The following is a 12,034-nucleotide window of genomic DNA, read 5'->3' as shown; positions in this document are numbered from 1 at the left end:
TTTCTCCACTCAGGTACTGGGTGTTGTGTTGTCCTAATCATCATCATTTCATCCACATCGACGTGCAAGTCGCTGAAGTGGCATCAATCCAAGTCGCTGAAGTGGCATCAAATCCAAAGACTTGCACCTGGCGAACGGTCTACCCAACGGGAGGCCCTAGTCACACGACAAATTTTTACCATAAGGAATCCATAATAATTTGAAAAGAATAGTGATGTCCACATGTACAACTCTAGAGGAAAAAAGACCTGTATTACACATTACTGAAGCTGTCAATGAGTCAGAAAGGAGTTCAATATGCACCAACAAAAGTTTTTGATTATTTGACCAGTAACCTAAAATGTCTCACAGGTAGCAAAACAAGTATTAAATCTAATCTAAAATCATTTCTCCAGGGCAACTCCTCCTAATCCATGGATGAATTTTTATTTAAAAACTTGTAGCCTGTAAAAATTTAGTTTTTAATGAAAAGTTCAGTGTTACGTTTGATATACCATTTGTGAAATACATTTTTGGTCACTATTGTTAATTTACTCTGGCTGAATATATTGCAGTCCACCAACAAAATTAACCTTCAGTTTTACCATGTATCTTCAGACTCTGTCTCTGTTGCAACTTTTTTGAGAAACCAAGTTCTACCAAATGGTATCAGTTCTTGTTTCTAAGTAAGGTATGCATAAAGTATGCTTTTGAATACAACACAGAATCACACCATATATTATACATTTACAGAACTTTCTTTGATGGTGCTCATCTGTACAAATCATCTGCCTCAATACATAGTTGTCAGACTTAACTAAACAAACATCATCTACACTGATCAGCCACAACATTATGACTTCATATCTAGTAGCCGGTATGTCCCTATTGGCACAGGTAATGGCAGTCACACATCATGGTATGGAAGCAGTGAGGCCTTGGTAGGGCACTGGAGGGAGTTGACATCTGCACACACAAGTCACCTAATGCCCGTAAATTGCTGGGACAGGCTGAAGAGGTCAGGTGCTACGTTCAATCACATCCGAGATGTGTTCAATCAGATTCAGATCTGGAGAGTTGGGGAATCAGCACATCAATTGGAACTTGCCACTGCATTCCTTGTCCAATAATAGTCATGTGACCATTTCAGTCATAGTTGCCGATGTCGTGGTGTTAACATTGGCACATGCATGGGTCATCGGCTGCGCAGGCCGATCATTAGGAGTGTTGGTTCACTGTGTGTTGAGACACACTTTTACTCTGCCCACACTTTTACTCTGCCCACACTTTTACTCTGCACAGGATTAAAGTCTAATGGTAGTTCCGCCACAGTTCACCACCTGTCCTGTTTTACCAGTGTGCCCAGCCTGTGATGTCCGACATAAGTAATGAGGGGTTGCTACCCAACCCCACGACATCTGGACATGGGTTCACCAAGTGTTGAAGACACTCACCACAGTACTCCTCAAACACCAGCTAAGTCATGCAGTTTCTGAAATGCTTGTGCTGAGCCTCCAGGTCATGAAAATCTGCCCCCGGTCAAACTTGGATTGATTGCCCGCCTTCCCTATTCTACACACATTCTACACTTATTGATACTAAACGCACAACGCACGTGTCTCACTAGCAATCATTCCTCGCCAGGTGACGTTGCTAATGTCTGGATGGGTTTATATTGATAGTAGGTCAGTGGTCATAATTTTCTGCCTGATAAGTGTATTCTGGCTACATAATGAGGTATCTTGAACAGAATGACATCCTCAGTGCCAATGAGCATGGATTTCGAAAACATCAATCATATGAAACCCAACTCACATTTTTCTCACATGACATACTGAAAGCTTTGGATCAATGCAGCCAGTTATGTGCAGTATTTTATGATTTCTGAAAGCATTTGACTCAGTGCTGCACCTATGTTTACTGTCAAAAGTATGATGATATGGGGTATCAAGTGAAATTTGTGACTGGATTGAGAACTTTTTGGCAAGGAGGACACAGCATGTTATCTTGGATGGGGAGCCATCATCAGCTGCAGAAGTAACTTTGAGTGTGCTCCAGGGAAGTGTGTTGGGACCCTTGCTGTTCATGTCGTATATTAATGACCTTGCAGACAATATTAACAGTAAAATCAGGCTCTTTGGGGATGATGCAGTTATCTATAATGAAATATTATCTGAAAGAAGCTGCATAAATAATCTTTAACATCTTGATGAGATGTCAACATAGCGCAGAGATTGGAAATTTGCTTTACGTGTTCAGAAATGTAAAATTTTGCACGTCACAAAATGAAAAAAAAAAGAAAAAAATTAGTAGCCTATGACCATAATATTAATGAGTCACTATTTGAATTGGCCAGCTCATGCAAATACCTGGTTGTAACACTTTGTAAGGATGTGAAGTGGAATGATCACATAGGTTCAATCATTGGTAAAGCAGATGGTAGACTTCAGTGTATTGGTACAATAATGGGGAAGCGCAACCAGTCTACAAAGGAGATTGCTTACAAATCACTTGTGTGACCAATTCTAGAACATTGCTCATGTGTGTGGGATCTGTACCAGATAGGATTAACTGGGGATATCGAACATATACAGAGAAGGATAGCATGAATGGTAATAAGCTTGTTTACTCTGTAGGAGAGTCTTACAGAGATACTGAAAGAACTGAACTGGAAAATTCTTGAAGATAGAAAACAACTATCCTCAGAAAGTCTACTAATTAAGTTTCAAGAACCTCCTTTAAATGATTACTCTAGGAATATACCGCAACACCCTACATATCACTCACATAGGGATTGCAAGGATAAGATAAGAATAATTACTGCACACACAGAGGCATTCAAACAATCATTCTTACTGCACTCCGCATGTGAATGGAAAAGGAAGAAACCCTAATAACAGGTACAATGAGACATACCCCTGCCATGCACCTCACGGTGGTTTGCAGCGTACAGATGTAGACGTACAAGATGTCATGATTTTCTCTTCTATGGCCCGCAGTGCACTTCTACACAGGATGACGGTGCTATTGAGCAACTGCCAAATAAGCAAGTGCTGCAACTGATGGAAGGACTGCCATCATCACCCAATCTGGCATATACGCTATGCCCATATTCCAATTTGTGGACAAGCACATAGAAATAAAAATTCTTCCCACAATATGTAGACTGCAGGTGGCTACTTAACTAACATGCAGATTACTTCCAAAGGTCACAATCATAATTCATTGCTCAGATAGCCATGATGCAACACATCACTTTCCCTGAAGCGTTGTTACACCACATCAAATGTAGTTGCATGAGTAGGACTTGAAATAATATGTTAATTAATGTTGACACTAATCATGCTTACATATTGTATAAACTGATTCATTACACATCATTTCAGTAAATGTATCATTCAACTAATCTATGGAGATGCTCAGCTGACACCAGTGGCTGATGTGCAAGAGAGACGTTCTGCATAATGTTGTGGTCTGCTGTTAAAAGTTCTGCTAGAAGAGTCAGCAAATATATTGCTTCAAACCAAAGAATATCCCATGAAAGAACCATCAAGATAAAATTAGCCTTACCAGCAGTTATTCTTCCCCCAAAACATATGTACCTGAAACAGCAAAATTGGGATGTGTCAGTGTTGCACAAAGTACCCTCCATTACACACTGCAGAGTATAGATGTAGATGGAACATGAAAGAATAACCAACTAAATGTATTCAGATGATAACACAATGCTTGATACAATGTGTTGAGTAATACATTAAAATCCGTGTATTGCATACTCCTACATGAAATTTAAGACTTACATTACAAACTGCAAGTTTGATCACTTTGAGGTGTATACTTTTAATTCATTAATTGACAGATCATGGCCTGAACAAGTCACCTCTTTGTGCTTAAATGCATTTGTCAACTTGCAACTAAAAATTATGCATTTCAAGTCTCTCCAGGAATTTGGCCAGTCTCATATTGGGCTCTTTTAGTGACAATTGTGTGTCACCACACCATTAAGATAATTGAACAGTTATCTGTCTGCAGATCTGTCAGAACCAAGCTGATGAGCTTCTTAAACATGATCAGTGCTGACTTTCATGCAATGGACATTCTTTTGTACCCTTAATGTCTGTTGAGCTTGCTTGAAGCTGACTTTTCTCAGTCCTTCTCATCTAGCTGGCACTTGTAACAGCTCTTGTATAAATCCAAGGTAAGGAATATTTTGCTTTCTGAAAGTCATCTGAGACCTCATCTAACTGTGGCAAAGGGTAAACTGAATTAAGGGAGAGTTCATTTAGGCAATGGTATGTGCTACTTCATTCTGCTGCTAGCATCCATTTTCATGAGAATGATTAATAGTGGAAAGTTCCTTTCGTTTGTATTTGTTACTATAACATGATCTTCTAATGTGTCTAATTTATGTTGCAGGACTGATTTCTGTTTGTATGGAATCCAATTGGGCCATGAACAAATTGCTCATCCCTCTGATTTCAGTAACAATTTTATTTCAGGCATTAAACTATGAGTGTGTCATAGTTTATATCCTGGCAGATGGAACATGTCACTATGTTGTTGTTGTGGTATTCAGTCCAGAGACTGGTTTGATGCAGCTCTCCATGCTACTCCTCCATCCTGTTCAAGCTTCATCATCTCCCAGTACCTACTGCAACCTACATCCTTCTGAATCTGTTTAGTGTACTCATCTCTTGGTCTCCCTCTACAATTTTTACCCTCCACGCTGCCATCCAATACTAAATTGGTGATCCCTTGATGCCTCAGAATATGTCCTACCAAGTGATCCCTTCTTCTAGTCAAGTTGTGCCACAAATTTCTCTTCTCCCCAATTCTGTTCAATACCTCCATCCTGTTCAATACCTACCCATCTAATTTTCAGCATTCTTCTGTAGCACCACATTTCAAAAGCTTCTATTCTCTTCTTGTTTAAACTACTTATCATCCACATTTCACTTCCATACATAGCTACACTCCATACAAATACTTTCAGAAAAGAATTCCTGACACTTAAATCTCTACTCGATGTTAACAAATTTCTCTTCTTCAGAAACGCTTTCCTTGCCATTGCCAGTCTACATTTTATATCCTCTCTACTTTGATCATCATCAGTTATTTTGCTCCCCAAATAGCAAAACTCATTTACTACTTTAAGTGTCTCATTTCCTAATCCAATTCCCTCAGCATCACCTGATTTAATTCGACTACATTCCGTGCTCCTTTCAAGACACTGTCCATTCCGTTCAGCTGCTCTTCCAGGTACTTTGCTACCTCTAACAGATTTACAATGTCATTGGCGAACCTCAAAGTTTTTATTTCTTCTCCATGAATTTTAATACCTACTACAAATTTTTCTTTTGTTTCCTTTACTGCTTGCTCAATATACAGATTGAATAACATCAGGAATAGGCTACAACCCTGTCTCACACCCTCCCAGCCACTGCTTCCCTTTCATGCCCCTCTTCTCTTATAACTGCCATCTGGTTTCTGTACAAATTGTAAATAGCCTTTCGCTCCCTGTATTTTACCCGTGCCACCTTCAGAATTTGAAAGACAGTATTCCAGTCAACATTGTCAAAAGCTTTATCTAAGTCTACAAATGCTAGAAACGTGGGTTTGCCTTTCCTTAATCTATTTTCTAAGATAAGTCATAGGGTCAGTATTGCCTCACGTGTTCCACCATTTCTACGGAATCCAAATTAATGTTCCCTGAGGTCGGCTTCTACCAGTTTTTCCATTTGTCTGTAAAGAATTCGTATTTTGCAGCCATGGCTTATTAAACTGATAGTTTGGTAATTTTCACATCTGTCAGCACCTGCTTTCTTTGGGATTGGAATCATTATATTCTTCTTGAAGTTTAAGGGTATTTCACCTATCTCATATATCTTGCTCGCCAGATGAAAGAGTTTTGTCAGGGCTGGCTCTCCAAAGGCTATCAGTAGTTCTAATGGAATGTTGTCTACTCCTGGGGCCTTGTTTCGACTTAGGTCTTTCAGTGCTCTGTCAAACTCTTTACGCAGTATCATATCTCCCATTTCATCTTTATCTACATCCTCTTCCATTTCCATAATACTGTCCTCAAGAACATCACCCTTGTATAGACCCTCTATATACTCCTTCCACCTTTCTGCTTTCCCATCTTTGCTTAGAACTGGGCTTTCATTTTCAGCTCTTAATATTCATGCAAGTGGTTCTCTTTTCTCCAAAGGTCTCTTTAATTTTCCTGTAGGCAGTATCTATCTTACCCCTAGTGATTTACATCTCTACATGCTTACATTTGTCCTCTAGCCATCCCTGCTTAGCCATTTTGCACTTCCTGTCAATCTCATTTTTGAGACGTTTGTATTCCTTTTTGCCTGCTTCATTTACCGCATTTTTATATTTTCTCCTTTCATCAATTAAATTCAATATCTCTTCTGTTATCTAAGGATTTCTATTGGCCTTCATCTTTTTACCCACTTGATCCTGTGCTGCCTTCACTATTTCATCTCTCAAAGCTACCCATTCTTCTTCTACTGTATTTCTTTCCCCCATTCTTGTCAATCGTTCCCTAATGCTCTCCCTGAAACTCTCTACAACCTCTGGTTCTGTCAGTTTATCCAGGTCCCATCTCCTTAAATTCCCACCTTTTTGCAATTTCTTCAGTTTTAATCTACAGTTCATAACCAATAGACTGTGGTCAGAATCCACATCTGCCCTGGAAATGTCTTACAATTTAAAACCTGGTTCCTAAATCTCTGTCTTACCATTATATAATCTATCTGAAACCTTCCAGTATTTCCAGGCTTCTTCCATGTATACAACCTTCTTTCATGATTTTTGAACCAGGTGTTAGCTATGATTAACTTATGCTCTGTGCAAAATTCTACCAGGCGGTTTCCTCTTTCATTCTTTACCACCATTCCATATTCACGTACTATGTTTCCTTCTCTTCTTTTCCCTACAATTAAATTCCAATCACCCATGACTATTAAATTTTTGTCTCCCTTCACTATCTGAATAATTTATTTTATCTCATCATATATTTTGTTATAACCTTTAATCCTAATAAATTGTGTGGATATACAACGTAGAGCAATAGCGAGTTACATGCTTCCAACTCCGAATCTGTCACTCAACTGCCGTGCCGTGATATGCGGCCGGCGCCGTTCATAGCCAGGTGGCGCTTCCGCGCTCGGCCGAGCTGCGGAGCGCCTCTATCGCCGTGTTCGCGTACTGATGTAGCGGCACTTTTAAATCTCGTGGCACTGTCACAACATATTTCATCAATCTCTTTGTCATCTGTGAATCTAATTGGCATATAAACTTGTACTACTGTGGTAGGCGTGGGATTCATATCTATCTTGGCCATAGTAATGTGTTCACTATGCTGTTTGTAGTAGCTTACCCACATTCCTATTTTGTTATTCATTATTAAACCTTCTCCAGCATTAGCCCTATTTGATTTTCCATTTATAACCCTGTATTCACCTGATCAGAAGTCTTGTTCCTCCTGCCACCGAACTTCACTAATTCCACTATATCTAACTTTAACCTATCCATTTCCCTTTTTAAATTTTCTAACCTACCTGCCTGATTATGGGATCTGACATTCCACGCTCCGACCCGTAGAATATCAGTTTTCTTTTTCCTGAAAACAACATTCTGCTGAGTAGTCCTCACCCCGAGATCTGAATGGCGTACTATTTTACCTCCATAATATTTTATCCAAGAGGACGCCATCATCATTTAACCATACAGTAAAGCCGCATGGCCTCAGAAAAATCATGGCTGTAGTTTCCCCTTGCTTTCAGCTATTCACAGTACCAGCACAGCAAGGTCGTTTTGGTTAGTGTAACATGGCCAGATCAGTCAATCATCCAGACTGTTGCCCCTGCAACTACTGATAAGGCTCCTGCCCCTCTTCAGGACCCACACGTTTGTCTGGCCTCTCAACAGATGCCCCTCCATTGTGGTTGCACCTACAGTATGCAAGCCTCGCTGAGGCATGCAAGCCTCCCCATCAACAGCAAGGTCCATGGTTCATGGGCGGGGGTCACTACATATCACATATAAAATTCAAATGTCTCATCTGGAAATTCTCTTTTAATTTACTCTCTTTAAATTTATAATTTTCTCTTTTAATTTACAGATTGACCTTTGGCGATGCAACATAATGAGGAAAAAAGTTTGCACAAATCTTTCTGTGTCTTTCAGAAATGAGAATGAAAAATGACACAATAGGATGCATGATCCATAGGAAAACTTGTATGTGGCAAGTCGAGGACAGAACAGCCTGTTCCAGAGTATGTTACTTGCACGTTACTGGCATCAGCCTCACCTCTACTGTAAGCATCAGGCAGTCCATGGAAATAAACTTGCTCATTGTATTTGACATGCTCATTACACACATTCTCTGTTCTGTAGTCACCAAGCTTTGTCTCAATTCCTGTCTTGGTACTATAACCTCTTTTAGATCTTTAGCATCAACTTTTACTTGTAGTGTTCTTTATTGATGAGAGTCTGTTCTGATTCTCAGCATCTTTACTTCTTTTACAATTCCTGAACTGTTCTGTTTTGACTTGCCACATACAGATTTTCCTGTGAACCCTACAGGTTACTCTGTACCTTTTCACTTTTGTTTCAGAAAGACTCAAAAATATTTGTGCAACCTTTTTTCTCAATCTGTTTGTATGGAAGTACACTTATCCTTTATCATTATAAATCAATAGCATAATTTATCACAGCTCTGTGTTTTGTGAAGAATTCATGACCAACCAAACTGTCAAACAGAAGATCTAAAGGTCTCCTGATAATGTGGAACCATTGCCAAACTCGCAAATCCTTAATGATTTGCATCAAAATGGTCACTATCTTCTCTGTTTTTCAATTGCCCAAGTCCTAATACTTTCTGATGGATTGCATTTTCATGGATTCTTTTGAATTCCCAGTCAAGTCAGACTTATTAGCTTGCCACTTTCTATTGAGGCTGCATTGTATTCCATTTTCGTTCTTGGCTCCTGTATTTGATACACTCATTTTTAATCTTGTGGTCATCTTTCCAAATCTTTCCCTCTGAGACATAATGCAACTGCCTGATTACGCATCAGCTTAGTTTCCCACTGCATTACTTGAGTGCTATGCCAGCAACTTGCACTCATTGTATTCTATAATGTAATGCCCAGCAACTTGCATTTGAAAAATGTCACCACTTTACTCTGCCTGCAGGGTCCTCTGTGTACCACTAGATTACACAGTGTACAACTTGCAAGTCATGACCAACCTGTCTCTACAGCTTCCTTAAAAATTGCTGTGTTGTATTTCCATAGTTTTTATTGACTTTCTTGGTATGGAATTGAACTTGCTGACTTCTAACATTTTTTCATTCTTATTGACACTCATGCTATAATGTTGTATTTCCATTTTTTAATAGCATCTTTTCCTTGCAGAAACTGTGACACTCTCTTCTTCTACAGCCATCTTTATAATTTTGGCTAACATTAATTATTTACCCTGAGAGTGAACTATCATTTCTGTTCTGCCGTCAGAGAGATACCCTGAATAAATATTGCACTGCTTAATTTTCATAACATGCTGTCAGTTCTGTCATTATATCCCATATTGCTATCCCAGAATGATGCTTAAGAGTTCCATTCCACAATGAGCTTGTCTTACCCCTGCTGGCCTTTGAAATCTTGCGTGTTATTTTAGCTTCACAATTGTCAACTAAAATTGCCCATCCATTCTTCTAAGTAGGCAATAAATCCATCACTAGTAATATACTGCAGGCTGAAACCAATATTCTAGTCTTCACAAACTTGAGTGGTGTCTCCTGCTGTACTGAAGCAACAAATTTAAAGGCAGTTTCACAGTTATGTAAAAATTCACTTACATGTGCTTTATTACTACCAAAAGCTGGCTTATAAACTGATGTGCTGCCTACTGGTGATGATTACTGTGCATTGCTGCTACCCATAGTACCTTCCATTTCAGTTTTATTTGCTGCTTCTTTCTCCTTCACTCTGCTGCAGTTGCTGCCCTGCCTCATTGGTTGCCAACCCCATTCTGTCCACAACATTGCTACCTTGGCCAGCTGCAGACATGTCAGATTTCATCTGACTTGTGTGGTGGCCTGTTTGCTGTTCCATTTGACTTGTGTGAGCCTGTTGGCCTTCTTCCCCATTCTTCTTCTCTCTCTCTCTCTCTCTCTCTCTCTCTCTCTCTCTCTCTCTCTCTCTCTCTCTCCCTCCCTCCCTCCCTCCCTCCCTCCCTCCCCTTCTTGTTCGTCTAGTGTCTTGCAGAAGGAATGTCAAAGATGTGCCATTACAGCTTCACATCAGATTCAGTAAGTCCTAAGTTCAGGGGCTCTGCACTTTTTCTGCTATTCATATTAGTGACACCAAGATAATTTGTACCTCACGCCTGGCACAAAAAATTAATAATTGACTGTTGTGTCTGTAGGTAGTCTGGACGTTAAGTAACAGAACTGTGGTAGCTGTTCATATCAGAGGAAAAAGGGAAAGCTAACTGACTGCCATTTTTTTCTTTTTTAAATGTGGAACTTGGTGACTTACAAATTCTGATAAAATTAGTAAAGAATAACTCCTCACTTCTGTGGTGCTAAGAAAACTATGTGACCAGAAGTCAGCACTATGTCTGACAATATACAAAAACTAAGAAGACTGCAAGACATCTCCGAGTGTGTTCAGAAACTAAGTACACAGTTGAGCAGATGGTTTGCAGACTAACTTCAAGAGTTACAGCTGCCTTGGATTTCCTTTTCTGGTTAAATTAAACTGTCATGCTTGTCATGTGGTACTAACTGAACAGTGTCTCACTGCCCTAGCATTCGCACAGTGTATACTGGGCCAAAACACACAAGCAACCCCAATATTATCTTTGTCTGCTGTGTATGTGTGTGAACATAACAAGATTTAGATAATGATAATAATATAATAGTCACTGTCAATAAATTTTTGACCCTTTCGTATATTAAATATACCATTCTGCCCATTTTTAATTAGCAGTATTTCTGCGTATACGAGGGCCATTCAGAAAGTAACCTCCGGTTGATTTAAAAAAAGACACCAAGTTAAATAAAAACATTTTAATATATACATCTTACAACTACATCTTTGCACTATTTTTCTATATAGTCTCCATAGCGATTGAGGCACTTATCGTATCTCTTCACAAACTTTGAAATTCCTTCTGCATAAAAATCACCCGCTTGTGCCTGGAGCCAGCCTGTGACCGCATCTTTGAGCTCTTCGTCGTCATCAAACCGCTGTGACCCGAGCCATTTCTTCAAATGCATGAAGAGGTGATAATCACTTGGCGCCAGGTCTGGGCTGTAAGGTGGATGGTTGATAACGTCCCACTTGAAGAACTCAAGAAGGGCCGTTGTTCTGCGAGCGGAGTGAGGACGGGCGTTATCGTGCAAAAAAACGATACCGGAAGTCAGCATACCACGGCGTTTGTTCTGTATAGCCCGTCGTAACTTTTTTATTGTTTCACAGTACACGTCTTGATTAATGGTCATACCACGTTCCATGAATTCAACCAACAACACCCCTTTGGCATCCCAAAACACCGTTGCCATCAGTTTTCTGACAGAAAAATCTTGTGAGGCTTTTCTTGGTTTGGTAGGCGAATTTGAATGTGCCCACATCTTTGATTGTTCTTTTGTCTCAGGGTTCATGTACTTAATCCAGGTTTCGTCACCGGTCGCGATTCTGTTTAACAATGGTTCTCCTTCGTCCTCATAACATGACAGAAAGTCTAATGCAGAGGCCATTCTTTGAGTTTTGTGGTGGTCGGTAAGAATTTTGGGCACCCATCGTGCACAGAACTTATGGTAACCCAATCTTGCTGTCACTGTCTTGTACAAGAGAGTCTTAGAAATCTGTGGAAAACCAGTAGACAACTCCGACATTGAGAAACGTTGATTTTCACGAACTTTTGCATCAACTGTCTGAACGAGTTCGTCAGTCACCAATGATGGTCTACCACTCCTCTCTTCATCATGAACGTTTTCTCATCCACTTTTAAATAAACGTACCCATTCACGGACAAC

At 39.7% G+C, this 12,034-nt stretch overlaps 1 protein-coding gene across 3 annotated transcripts in view; it reads left to right on the top strand.

Annotated features, from left to right (window-relative positions):
- Positions 1–12,034, top strand: part of LOC124798008 (acyl-coenzyme A diphosphatase NUDT19) — a 100,543-nt gene that overhangs the window by 50,120 nt on the left and 38,389 nt on the right. The window lies entirely within an intron of this gene.

The sequence above is a fragment of the Schistocerca piceifrons genome, chromosome 5, assembly GCF_021461385.2.
Source record: "Schistocerca piceifrons isolate TAMUIC-IGC-003096 chromosome 5, iqSchPice1.1, whole genome shotgun sequence".
Lineage (NCBI taxonomy): Eukaryota > Metazoa > Arthropoda > Insecta > Orthoptera > Acrididae > Schistocerca > Schistocerca piceifrons.
This window is presented reverse-complemented; position numbering and strand designations above follow the sequence as displayed.